The sequence below is a fragment of the Salvelinus sp. IW2-2015 genome, linkage group LG18 (genome assembly GCF_002910315.2).
Source record: "Salvelinus sp. IW2-2015 linkage group LG18, ASM291031v2, whole genome shotgun sequence".
Classification (NCBI taxonomy): domain Eukaryota; kingdom Metazoa; phylum Chordata; class Actinopteri; order Salmoniformes; family Salmonidae; genus Salvelinus; species Salvelinus sp. IW2-2015.
In genome coordinates this window covers 68,385,516-68,398,501 of record NC_036858.1, presented here as the reverse complement: position 1 = coordinate 68,398,501, position 12,986 = coordinate 68,385,516, and the positions used below count along the sequence as shown (strand labels likewise).

The 12,986-nt window shown below is 41.4% G+C and overlaps 1 protein-coding gene across 1 annotated transcript in view; it reads right to left on the bottom strand.

The window, feature by feature from the left end:
* Positions 1 to 12,986, bottom strand: part of LOC111977608 (polypeptide N-acetylgalactosaminyltransferase 2-like) — a 121,233-nt gene that overhangs the window by 44,123 nt on the left and 64,124 nt on the right. The gene's annotated exons all lie outside the window — the stretch shown is intronic.

Genomic DNA, 12,986 nt, shown 5'->3' with positions numbered 1-12,986 from the left:
AGTCAGCTACATTACAAAGACTTTCCCAAACTGTAATAAACAGCCTGCAGTCAGCTACATTACAAAGACTTTCCCCAAACTGTAATAACAGCCTGCAGTCAGCTACATTACAAAGACTTTCCCAAACTGTAATAAGAGCCTGCAGTCAGCTACATTACAAAGACTTTCCCAAACCATAATAACAGCCAGCAGTCAGCTACATTACAAACTCCCTGCGTCTCTTTTGCTTCTTCTCTCGCAGGAGCACACACTCACACAGCCTAGTCAGATTATTATGCATTTAAATAAAACTCGAAATAAAATGCAATGTGTAATTGTAATTCTTGTCACAACAACATATGAAAACAAAATATGTCCCCACATAAACACTGGATATCAGTGTGACTAAACACTAATGCAGCTGTTATGTTAATGAAGCCTCTAAAACATACGGCAGCATTTGATTAAATTATCTGTCAGACAGGGTGGGGGCACGCAGAGAAAAAAAGACCATGAGTAATTAATCTCATTGAGCTCTGACAGCTTGTCTTCAGCATGACAATTAGGAAGGTCTGAGAATAATCCGTCTCAGATGCTAATTGTTCCACAGAAATGGTCAATTGCATGCAGGGGACATTATAACTGACTAAGCTTGGAGACAAAAAGCAGTTGACCTTGTCATTTCCATGATTAACAGAAGCCACAGATGACTATCTATGAAATTAATAGTGCAGTCTATTAAATGGTTCAGTCTTATGTCATCACAATCTACAGACATGCAGCAGCACATTTTGTGCATACCTTAATGCCTAGTTAAAAGGTTAAATAAATAAAATAAACATATGTAAGACATTAAGTTATTAGGTCACTTGTTATTTTGCTAATAGCAGCACTGAAGGCTGTGTTAATGGGCATGGCCTGCTGGTAATGATGGGACTAGATTTGTAAAGAGGAAATCAAATCCTTCATGACCGCTGCAGTAAATTCCGGAACATTACATTTGAGTCATTTAGCAGATTCTCTTATCCAGAGCGACTAAGTTAGTCCATTCATCTTAAGATAGCAAAGTGAGATGATACGATTGTCATATGTGGTTAAGTACATTTTACCTGAAATTATTTATCAGCAAAGTCAGAGCTAGTAGGGGGAAGCTTGTTCCACCGTTTGAACATAAGGTATACAACGATCCCTTATACAGTAGCTTCACTTTAAAGAACTAAGGAACTGGTTCATGACCAATTCTGCGATCCTGCCCTAAGAAACAAGTTAAGAACATCCCTCCTTTATATTTATATATCCCTCCTCCTCCATCCCTCCTCTATCCCTCCTTTATAGCTTCTCCTTGCTGTGAAAGTTACAGTTCAACCACCCATCTCTCCAGCTGCAACATTCCTCCTCTGGCTGTGCTTACTAGACAAAAAGCTTTGAAACCTGTCAGTCGGGATACATGTTTTTTTGTTGTTGATGCTCAGGTGGTAGGAATCCATTAAGATATAATAGGAGTCTGAACAGCATCTCAGAGAGATAAGGCCAGGTAGATCAGGTCAGTGCAAAATGTATGGTGTACCTTACTGAACTCAACCCTAGTAAACTACAGCACATTGCTGTACATTGTACAGGCCATCCATGAAGCCTTCTAACTAAAGAGAAATGTTCCCATGGCACTTCTTGAGCAGAACAGCCACAGCGGAGGAAGACTAAGGTCTGTGGCCTGGTGTGCCGGTCAGCAGATTCCTCATCAAAACACTGCATTTAATAACATTGTTAATGAATAAGAAAACAGGAACAAAGCATCGAATGACTCAAACTGGGTGGTCTTCACATCTTGATCCAAGAGGAAAGTCACTCACAGCACATACAGTACTGTAGTGTAGTGCACAGTGTATGAAAACACACAGCACATAATACACAATGTACACTACAGTACTGGATGAAAAGTACACAGCACAACACTGTACACTACATTACCGTACTGGATGAAAAGCACACACCACATGCTTCCTGATCCCCAAAACATGTATTTATTTTTTATTAATTGTTGGCCATAAAAGACTAAAACCACCAGGAAATTAGCTCCAAGTGATTTACGTGTTGGAAATCTGTTCCCAAGTATTCCCACGCATAATAGAAAGACATATGTGATRGTATACAAATAATAATTTATAATAATTGATCCGATTTATAAAGCACTTTTCTACCAACTGAGGTACTCAAAGCGCTTTATATAGGAGGGAAAAATTCTGTTTGCAAGATCCATTTGATGTACCTATATAATTATTTGTAGCTTTATAATAGGAGCTTAGTGATGGTAAAGAGCTCTCTGCTTAAAGGAATTAAGAAGGCATATTGCCTTGCACATACACATTAGTTTCACCACTTCCCCYGCCTCAGGGTTCCGCTTTTCCACGTTCACTTCCCGCAGCTAGTCTAGGCGTGAAGTCAAGGACATGGTGCAACTGCGGGATAGAGAACTTAAAAATGGACAAAACAACCTGTTATTGTTTCGAAACATCTTTGCTTCAGAGTAACTTGGTCACACGGCATAAGACAAAGAGCCTCAGAGTGACCAGTTCTTCATTCCATCCTGTTCTTCTACTATCTTCCAAGGGCACAGCTGTGTGGAGATATGAAGAGAACAGAGGCTAGCTTGGTTGAGAAAAGAATAACGGAACTGCCGTTATCACTTGTTTGTGCGTTATGACCTCACACACCCGATACACATAGCCACAAGAAGAAAACAAGGTAGCTTACGATGCCCTGATCTGCCGGGGAGAGGTGGAACCAACCATGACTAAGCAGTTTTGGGGTTTCTATATAAACCCTTTGAGTTCTCAACGATCACCTACGGGTGGCCGTTGACCAGATCCCTTATTGCAATAAATAATCGATATTAAAAGGTTGATTGTTTTAAGAAATTGAAAGTCTCTTCTCCCTTACTTGATTAGAATTTCCACGACACACCATCAATGAGCTGCTCCCAACACAATGAAGCACAGTAACCTTTTTTGGGCCAGAACGCTCACCACATATGCCAATTATGAATGAAGGGGATGATTAGGTGGCCATGATGGAATGTGGCCAGGTTGGGAATTTAGCCATGACACCGGGGTGAACACCCCTACTCTTACAATAAGTGCATAGACTTTTGAATGACCACAGAGAGTCAGAAAGACGGCACCCTACGCAGGATAATCTACCCAAATGTAATCGAGGTTTGAAATGACTATGTTTTAGTCAAATATTATATCTGTTTAGGCTTCATGTATTTTTTCCCACTACCCGTTTGAGACTGACGGATGATAATGATCCACTCTAAATCTAAACAAATTTCACAAATATATTATTTAGTATATGTAAAGATGAGATTAAATCAAAAATTGTGTAATGGTTGACAATATTAGCCAATCACTTGTGAATTATATTTTATCACTTGTGAATGATGCCCAGCATAAGCAACAATGCCTCTTTTTTTGCTACTTTTTCAAATCATAGTCACACCCCTCATGTAGCCTAGCCTATATGTGTTGATAAGGTTTGTATCACAACTAAAGTGGTTAAATAACTTAATAAAATTAAGCACATTACAAAGGGTTTAAAGCCTAACTGCGCTTATGTGAAGAAATAGCAGTTCTAACATTTAAAGCTAAACTTTGATGCCTTGCGTAAGCCACATTGGGTGAAAAAAATGTTTTTATGCTAGTGGTTGTATTAATTTGGGATCAGTCACATCCCACAATTGTCCCAAACTTTGGAATATTTATTTCTCGCACAGAACAGGTCAACTTTTATACTATGGGGGATAGTAGATTGACATAGGCTAGTGCTTTCGCTATTCGCTAAGCCTTCTCATCTTGTTGGCTGACGAAAAGTAAATGTGTACAGTTCTTCCAATACGCACCTCTGAATTGGATAAGGACGCGGGCAGTTGCGTCCCTGATGTGCGTCTTCACTTTAGCCTGTAAGAAAGACCAGATCACGTGATGGAGAGCCATGTGAGTGAGAGGTACTTCGGAGAGCGCAGCACTCAGGGAGAAGGGCACAACGCAGTGCTCCGGGCCAAGGGCACAACGGCCACAAAAACCATGGATTTTTTWGCGTGCATTACGGCCACACAAAGAGGAAGCTGCCGTGAAATTCGAGACATTATCAAGTGCTTGTCAAATTGTGAATGAGAGACTAATGAACTGTGTACAGCCTGCACAAAAAACAAAGCAGACCTCATGCCTTTCAAGCGACTTTTTTCAAATCCTCATTAGAGTCGCATCATGCAGCCTGACAATGTATTAAAAATCAAAACATATAGCCCAACGTTTGTGAAACTACTAAAGTTACAATAATAACTAGGGATGCACCGATATCACATTTTTGGCCGATACCGATAACCGATATTTTCCTTTCCCCCCCAAAAAACGATACCTATATTTAACATTTTTGCGGCCTTTTTAAGAATTCTAGTACAGTTAAATAGTTCACTCAAACACAGGTCTAAGGCCCTGCATCTCAGTGCAAGAGGCGTCACTACAGTTCCTGGCTGGAATCCAGGCTGTGTCACATCCGGCCGTGATTGGGAGTCCCATAAGGCGGCGCACAATTGGCCCAGTGTCATCCGGGTTTGGCCGGTGTAGGCCGTCATTGTAAATAATAATTTGTTCTTAACTGACTTGCCTAGTTAAATAAAAAGGTTACACACACACACACCAAAAAGTTATTTTGTTGGCATTTACGTATGTCCCCATTACCAGTAAAACATAATCAAAACCTATTTATTTCACTTGCATGCTGTGATGTGTCGTTATTCATTTGTTCATTCGTTTCATTCTCATCCAGGATTTCATCATACATGTCAAGCAGTGAAGTTTCAGCACTGTCTGTCCGTGACCTCTCTTCCTCGGTGCGCACTGTCACTGTGTCCGTTTCCAGCTTGTCCAGCTGTGTATGTAACATTTCACGTAAACCCTGTTTGTCTGCATCGAAGTAGTGGTCCTTGTACCTAACATCAAGCATGGTGGCGACACAGTAAAGAGGCTCAGAGAGAATGCCACCAAATCGCTTGTTCACAGCCTCAAGTACTTTTGCAAGTTTTAACCCCACTGTCTGTGTCAGCAGTTTTGTTGAGCAGGCGTTTCAATGCAAAAGCCAACATCATCCCCGACAGAGAGCGGTTGATTGTCAAGGGTGTCATGACGTTGCCGTGTTGGCGAGGTTTACGGCCCCCATAAATCCCTTTCCCCCTTTTCTCTCTCTACTCTACAGATTGGACTCTTGGAAAGCCCTTTGTTAACATAGAGAGAGTCCGGTAACATCAAACGTTTGAGAACGGAACCATATTTCGGTAATCCAACCAGTTGAAAAAATACGTTGGTACTTAAAGAATATGATCAGTTGCATCTGAGACATTATTACTGATGATAGGACAACATAAAGTATCTTGGGAAGTCGACACATTCTAGTTATCAGATTCACATGGAATTGCTGTGCAATTTAAATATGAAACTATTTGTGAAAAGATCAAATGTAATTTTAGCTTCTACATGAGAGAATTGTTTTCATAAGTGAACTATGCTCACTCAGTGGCCCCGCCCAAGTGAACAGGCATTGGTTGTGAACTACGAAACACGCCCTTTCTCACCCCACTACAAAAGCCCATTGACGTGAGTCAACCTCGTGTTCCCGATGACGTGAGGACTGCTGTCCATATGTTTAGGAGGGCGAATTTCAACGTGGAGGTGACGATCGCCACGCTGGAGGGATGATTTCGACTATACCAGCCAGAATATAGCATGAGCTTATAGTAAGGCAACTTGGTATGAACCTTGAACTCATATTCACTAAAGAAGTGATATATCCTAGACGTTGAGTTATCAGAAGCCGCTGTAAACGTGCATCTTCAGAAAGACAGGGTACTACAACGTATCTGTTCTACCACAAGACAAATTCTTCAAAGGACAAGGGAGATTTCTGCTGGGCAACCCAGCCTTCCATCTTCGACCAATCTATCGAAACGCAGCTCAGACTAAATATCTTTCTTACATTTTCCTTTTCCGAATGGGCGGTTATTTAGAATGCATAAGATTCTATATTTACGATAGCATAGCTTCATAAGGTCCAATTGAGAATCAAGTCTTTTGTTCCTCAGTCTTCCCACGCTTTCATTCAAACCCAACTCTTTCTTTGTGTAACCAGCAGTCATATCGGTTTTCTCCACTAGGGACGTTATCTTTTATGACATAATTAGAAATCAATGTATGATCCATCCTGTGTATATGTAATTCTATGTGATTATTTAGGTATTTAGTAAATAAATAATTAAACCAAATTTTGTATTGCCGATTCAACTTGTTAGCCAGGGTTTGTGAAGATAACCAAGAATTTTACGACGTTCAGATGAGACTGAATAAGGTGACGATTAATAAGAGTTTAAGAGTTTATTCAGAAGACAACAGCTCTACAAAGATTCTTCCGTGGTGCCCCGACTTCCTAGTTAATTGCATTTACATGATTAGTTTAAATCAGGTAATATTAATTACAGAGAATTGATTTGATAAAATAGCATGTCATATCACTTAATCCATAGTAAAGACATGACAAGGGCAATGAATGCCATTATCTTGGCGTTAATGGATTTCGCCTTTGAGTTGTCTAGCTGAAATTGTCTTACTCTCAAATGACTGCTCGACTTGAACTTGTTTAGTTGTTGGAAGTGTGCGGTAAGTATTTTTCTGCTTTTGTTCTGTGTAGCGCTGTATTTTTTGTGGCGTCATTACATCATCTACCTACATTATATTAGGTATGCACATCAGCTTTGACATCGGTTTTGCACATTAAACTAGACACGTTAAACTAGACATCGGGCCGATGCTGATGTTGGCCTTTTTAGCTAATATCGTCCGATTCCGATATGCTCACCGATATAAATCAAATTGTATTGGTCACATACACATGGTTATCAGATGTTAATGCGAGTGTAGGGAAATGTTTGTGCTTCTAGTTCCGACAGTGCAGTAWTATCTAACAAGTAATCTAACAATTTCACAACAACTACCTAATACACAACAATCTAAAAAGGTGTGAATGGGAACATGCACATATAAATATATGGATGAGCGATGGCCGAGCGGCAGAGGCAAGGTGAAATAGATGGTATAAAATACGGTATATACATATGAGTAATGTAAGATATGTAAACATGATTAAAATGGCATTATTTAAAGCGGCATTGTTTAAAGTGACCAGTGATCCATTTATTAAAGTGGCCAGTGATTGGGTCTCCATGTAGGCAGCAGCCTCTCTGAATTAGTGATTGCTGTTTAGCAGTCTGATGGCCTTGAAATGGAAGCTGTTTTTCAGTCGCTCTGTCCCAGCTTTGATGCACCTGTACTGACCTCTCCTTCTGGATGATAGCGGTGGGAACATGCAGTGGCTCGGGTGGTTGTTGTCCTTGATCTTTTTGGCCTTCCTGTGACATCGGGTGCTGTCAGTGTCCTGGAGGGCAGGTAGTTTGCCCCCGGTGATGTGCTGTGCAGACCGCACCACCCTCTGGCGAGCCTTGCGGTTGAGGGCAGTGTAGTTGCTGTACCAGGCTGTGATACAGCCCGGCAGGATGCTCTCGATTGTGCATCTGTAAAAGTTTGTGAGGGTTTTAGATGACAAGCCAAATTTCTTCAACCTCCTGAGGTTGAAGAGGCGCACTGCCTTCACCACACTGTCTGTGATGTGTACCCTGAGGAACTTAACGTTCCACCTTCAACACTGCTGTCCCTTTGCTGTGGATAAGGGGGGTGCTCCATCTGCTGTTTCCTGAAGTCCCCGATCATGTCCTTTGTTTTGTTGACGTTGAGTGAGAGGTTGTTTACCTGACAACACACTCTGAGTGCCCTCACCTCCTCCCTGTAGCCTGTCTTGTCGTTGTTGCTAATAAATTATTATATATATATATATATTGTGCATCCCTACTAATAACTCTAAATTAAGCATATAGGAGTAGCCATTTATTTGTTAACCGCTCAACTGTGCACTCCCTCAAATCGTTCGGAGAATTGTTCAATTGTATTCTTCATACTATGAAACAATGCCACGGAATTATAAGCAAATCTTGTCTACTAAATGAACTAGTGTAGTCCACAGCCATTTGTCATAGCCACATCAGGACAACTCAGAGTATGCTATTCTTTTCTTCTGAAATAGACTACATTTTCTTCATATCATGCTTCTTTAAACCGGTCTAAAATAAATAAAATATTTATTGTGAAGGTGTAGGCTATATTACATGGATTTATTAGACTTTTTAAAATGGCTTGTAGGCTATGTGTTGTAATGACGTGACTATCATTAATGTTTTGACTGCTATTTATCGAATACTTACCTATGTTTAATTATTACTTGATTAAATTAATCATGTAACAATTAACTCATTAGGAATTTGGGGCACCACGGGAAAAGTTGTATACCGAGTTACTATCTCCCGACTTAAACTCTAATGATTACGTAAATATCTCTTACATCAATAACAGTCAACTATTAATTATTTCCTCATATCAGTCTCATTCTGAACGGTGTTGACTTCGTAAATCTGCACTAACCCTGAATCAGCGATACACAAATTGACTTAATTATTTATTTACTAACTAAATAAATCACACAGAAATACATAACACACAGTATAGGTTATTGATTAACATAATGCAATGAAAACAGTCCCTAGAGGACTAACAAAAACATGACCATTTGGATACACAATGGAAAGGAGAGGGGTATGTAAGGATGAGAGGAAGCGTCAACTTCTCGTACATACATTTGGAAACTACGCTCACCGTAGTGAGAATATTTAGCACCCTAACCACCGCTCATTCGGATTAGAAATGCAACATATATTTATGTGTAGATGTCTTTCTCTGTCGTCTCTCTGTTTAAACAACTCAATCCGTCTATGGCGAGTAGTTCGATGTCAGTCTCTGGTTGTCCACCAGAGGTCACAATGTCCTTAGTTGTAGGCTTCTTTGTCTTGGAGTGTTCATTAGGATGGATGTATCAGAGGTACCTATGGTGGTGAGAGGGATCTGTTCTTCCCTCTCGTCTTTAGTCGAGTTTCCTAGACTACTTTACAAAGATACACAGCTGCAGAATGTGAATGTTCCAGTCTAGTCTTTATCTCTTCACTTGACGAGAGTTTCAGAGGGTCTTACCATTTTCTGGTCTTGTACTTTTAACAATTTCAACGTGTGGACCACGTCCTCACGTTCTCTGGTCTCAATGGTTGATTATTCAGGGTAGAGCTAGGACCACTTTACACACTGGCAGCAARCCGGCATGTTTTGGTCTCATGTAAATTTTGTTAGCAAGTCCTTTTAAGCACTTTGGTCTTAGGGGCGTTCCAACACGCCGACACAATGTCTGTGCTCACGTGGCCATGGATACCGACTGGGCCCAGGTTTCTCTCATTTAGAAGGCTAAAATCACATTTCTATCTTAAAAAAAATACTGTCATACTTAATATGTTTTATACAACATTTAGATACAAACCTGAAAACTAGCATGTGTACACCCTCAGAGATACAGTTATACCATCCTTAATGACATCACAAAATACACTTTACAAGATTGTTCTTTAAATCCCCACCGACCATTTCTCACATTCTTTATGTTAGAAATATTGTTTAATTGTCCAATTTTAGATGTTGTAGTTTTGGCGGCAAAGTCTCTGTGTAACAAAGGATTTTCAGCCTTCCATTTGTGGGGGAGAGTTTCTGCAAGGTTTTCAAGTCAAACAGGCCAAACTCTAGCTATCCTCAAACATTTGCCTAGCTGATGGGTCCTTTTGACCCTCACAAAGGAGTGTCATGACAGTGTGGAAGCCACGAGATGCTAAATGGGTTTATGTTTTTTTATTACAAAAACACAAGGGGTAACATTAAAGTATTAGAACATGAAGGATAAAGAATACAGCATCAAGACACTATCAAACATGTATCAGTCTTTCTGCAACAGAGCCATCCCTGTGTGTGAGGGCGCGTGTGCATGATAGTGATATAAAATATATGTCAGTTTACTTTTTCATGAACACAATCTTGTGAAACCCAAACCCTCCAAGATCCCCCCACAGTTCCCCAATAGCTGTCCCTCAACCATTCGAGACCCCTCCCACAGTCCCCCCCAGAAGAAGAAAAAAGAAATACAATTCATTCCATTCCCCCAAGAATACCCCAATGCACCAACAACCAAGATAATGTAGAGAAACGAGGAAAAGACGGAAGAAAACTGCAAATAACACAAWWWWWWTMTWACAAAATAATACATTTAAAACAAAGGACATCAAGGACAACTGAAATCATAACAGCAATGCCAACTGTATATGTTTGAGTGCATGTCTGGCACTATTACATGTATGTGTGTGTTCTTGTATGTGTTTATTTGAATGAGAGTGTGTGTATATGCATGTGTACAAACACCTGCATGGCATCAGCCTCAGGCAAACCGGCATTAGTTGTAAAAACACTGCCACTTAGTGTCATTCAAATGTACTTTTATTATGTTTTATTTTGACTTTTTTTTCTCCCTTTATCTTTTGACCATCAATCTCTCTCTCACTCAGCAACTGGGTTTATGTTAATTAACGGTAAATTACCGTGAGACCGACAGTTATTTGCTTGACAATAACCGTCTGACAAAATGTCATTACCGCCACAGCCCTACACCCAGTACATCATGTTAGAATGGACCCACCAGTACATCATGATGGAATGGACCCAGGTATTTGCTTGACAATCCCCGGCTGACGAAATTCTCTCACCGCCACAGCCCCTAGCCAGGCGCACCAGTTTGTGTCAAGAACTGCAACGCTGCTGGGTTTCACACGCTCAACAGTTTCCCATGTGTATCAAGAAGGGTCCACCGTGCCCTCCTGAGTGGCGCAGCGGTCTAAGGCACTGCATTGCACTGCATTGCAGTGTTGCAGCGTCACTACAGCCTGGGGTTCGATCCCGGCAGTGACCGGGAGTACCATAGGGCAGCGCACAATTGGCCCAGCGTCGTCCAGGTTAGGGAAGGGCTTGGCTCATCTCGCTCTAGTGGGTTAAGCGACCGGGTGTTATTAAGAAGCGCGGTTTGGCGGGTCATGTTTCAGAGGACGCATTACTCGAACTTCACCTCTCCCGAGCCCGTTGGGGAGTTGCGGCGATGAGACAAGATCGTAATGTCATGAATTTTGGATGGTAAAATAACAAAATTATAATAATTAAACAATGGTCCACCACCAAAAGAACATCCAGCCAACTTGACACAACTGTGGGAAGCATTGAAGTCAACATGGACTAGCATCTCTGTGGAACGCTTATCGACACCTTGTAGAGTCCATGCCCCGACGAATTGAGGCTTTTCTGAGGGCAAAAGGAGAGGGGTGCAACTCAATAATAGGAAGGTTTTCCTAATGTTTGCCTCACATACACTGAGTATACCAGTCTGCCCAAAACTGTACCATAGGTGGTCGTCTGTGGGCTTGTTTTTGCATTCGGACAGGGAACCATGTAGCCTTATAAGAACCTTTGTGTGGGGAAGTGTGGAGCTCTCTAGCTGAAACATAGTACTGTGGCTGATGGGCAGCTTGGAGGAGCACAAAGTCCTACAGATAGAGGGGAAGGCCCCTCACTGCTGCCTTGGCACATTTGGACCCACATTTTGGATGGATCTTCAGCTCCATATGTCAAGGAGTTGCTAGCAGATCTTATACCGTATTGTACAGTAGTAATATGGGAATGTACATTTAGGAATGGATGGTGTAGGATATAGATAAATTCAGCTCTGATGTCATACTTACTTAGTCAAAAAAGGAGTAACTGTATATTAGGCCATCTGGAAATCTGCTTAATTAAAAACTGCAACCCTTCTGTGAATTCTTTGTTTAGGTCCAACTTGAGTGTTGCTGTGCGTTTTGTTGCTGTGCGTTTTGCTGCCAACTTTACTTTGCTAGCTGACAACTTTACGTTTTTTTGTTTTGTTTTTGTTTTTAATTACCGTTTATATTTTTTGTTTTTTCCATRGCAACTTTTTTCCCTCATTCAACTTTTTCACTCCGGACGCTTTATCTGGACATGGTTCGTCAACACCTTCAACAGCCGAAGCTAAGTAGTAACATTAACATGATGTCTTCTAATTGCAGTCGCTGTACTCATAATATACAGGAGAACGATCGCCTTACGGCGAGAATAGCTGTGCTACAAGCCCAGCTTCAGACGCAATCGTTAGGCAAGGGTAATTTCAGTGTAGGAAAGGAAGAAACAGCGTCTGTGCCACCAGTAAGTACAGATAGTAACGTTAGTATAAATCCCCCCGCACAGTCCCCGCAGACCGGACAACTTTCTCATGGCTTCTGGAGGGAAATGCTGTTGGAATGCTCAACGGTGTCGCTCATTCAGCCGACAGAAACTTTCAACGGTTCTCCCCATTATGTAGCGAGTCGGAGTCTGAGTCTGAGTCTTCTCTTGTCTCTACTCCTCCCGTTACGGGGTCTGAGACGCCGAAGGCTCCCACCATTAGCTCTGACAAATTGAAAACCCTAGTCATTGGCGACTCCATTACCCGCAGTATTAGACTTAAAGCGAATCACCCAGCGATCATACACTGTTTACCAGGGGCAGGGCTACCGACGTTAAGGCTAATCTAAAGATGGTGCTGGCTAAAGCTAAATCTGGCGAGTGTAGAGAGTATAGAGATATTGTTATCCACGTCGGCACCAACGATGTTAGGATGAAACAGTCAGAGTCACCAAGTGCAACATAGCTTCAGCGTGTAAATCAGCTAGAAAGAAACGACGTGTCGGCATCGAGTAATTGTCTCTGGCCCCCTCCAGTAGGGGAGTGACGAGCTCCACAGCAGAGTCTCACAACTCAATCGCTGGTTGAAAACTGTTTTCTCCCCTCCCAAAAGATAGAATTTGTAGATAATTGGCCCTCTTTCTGGGACTCACCCACAAACAGGACCAGCCTGACCTGCTGAGGTGTGACGGACTCCATCCT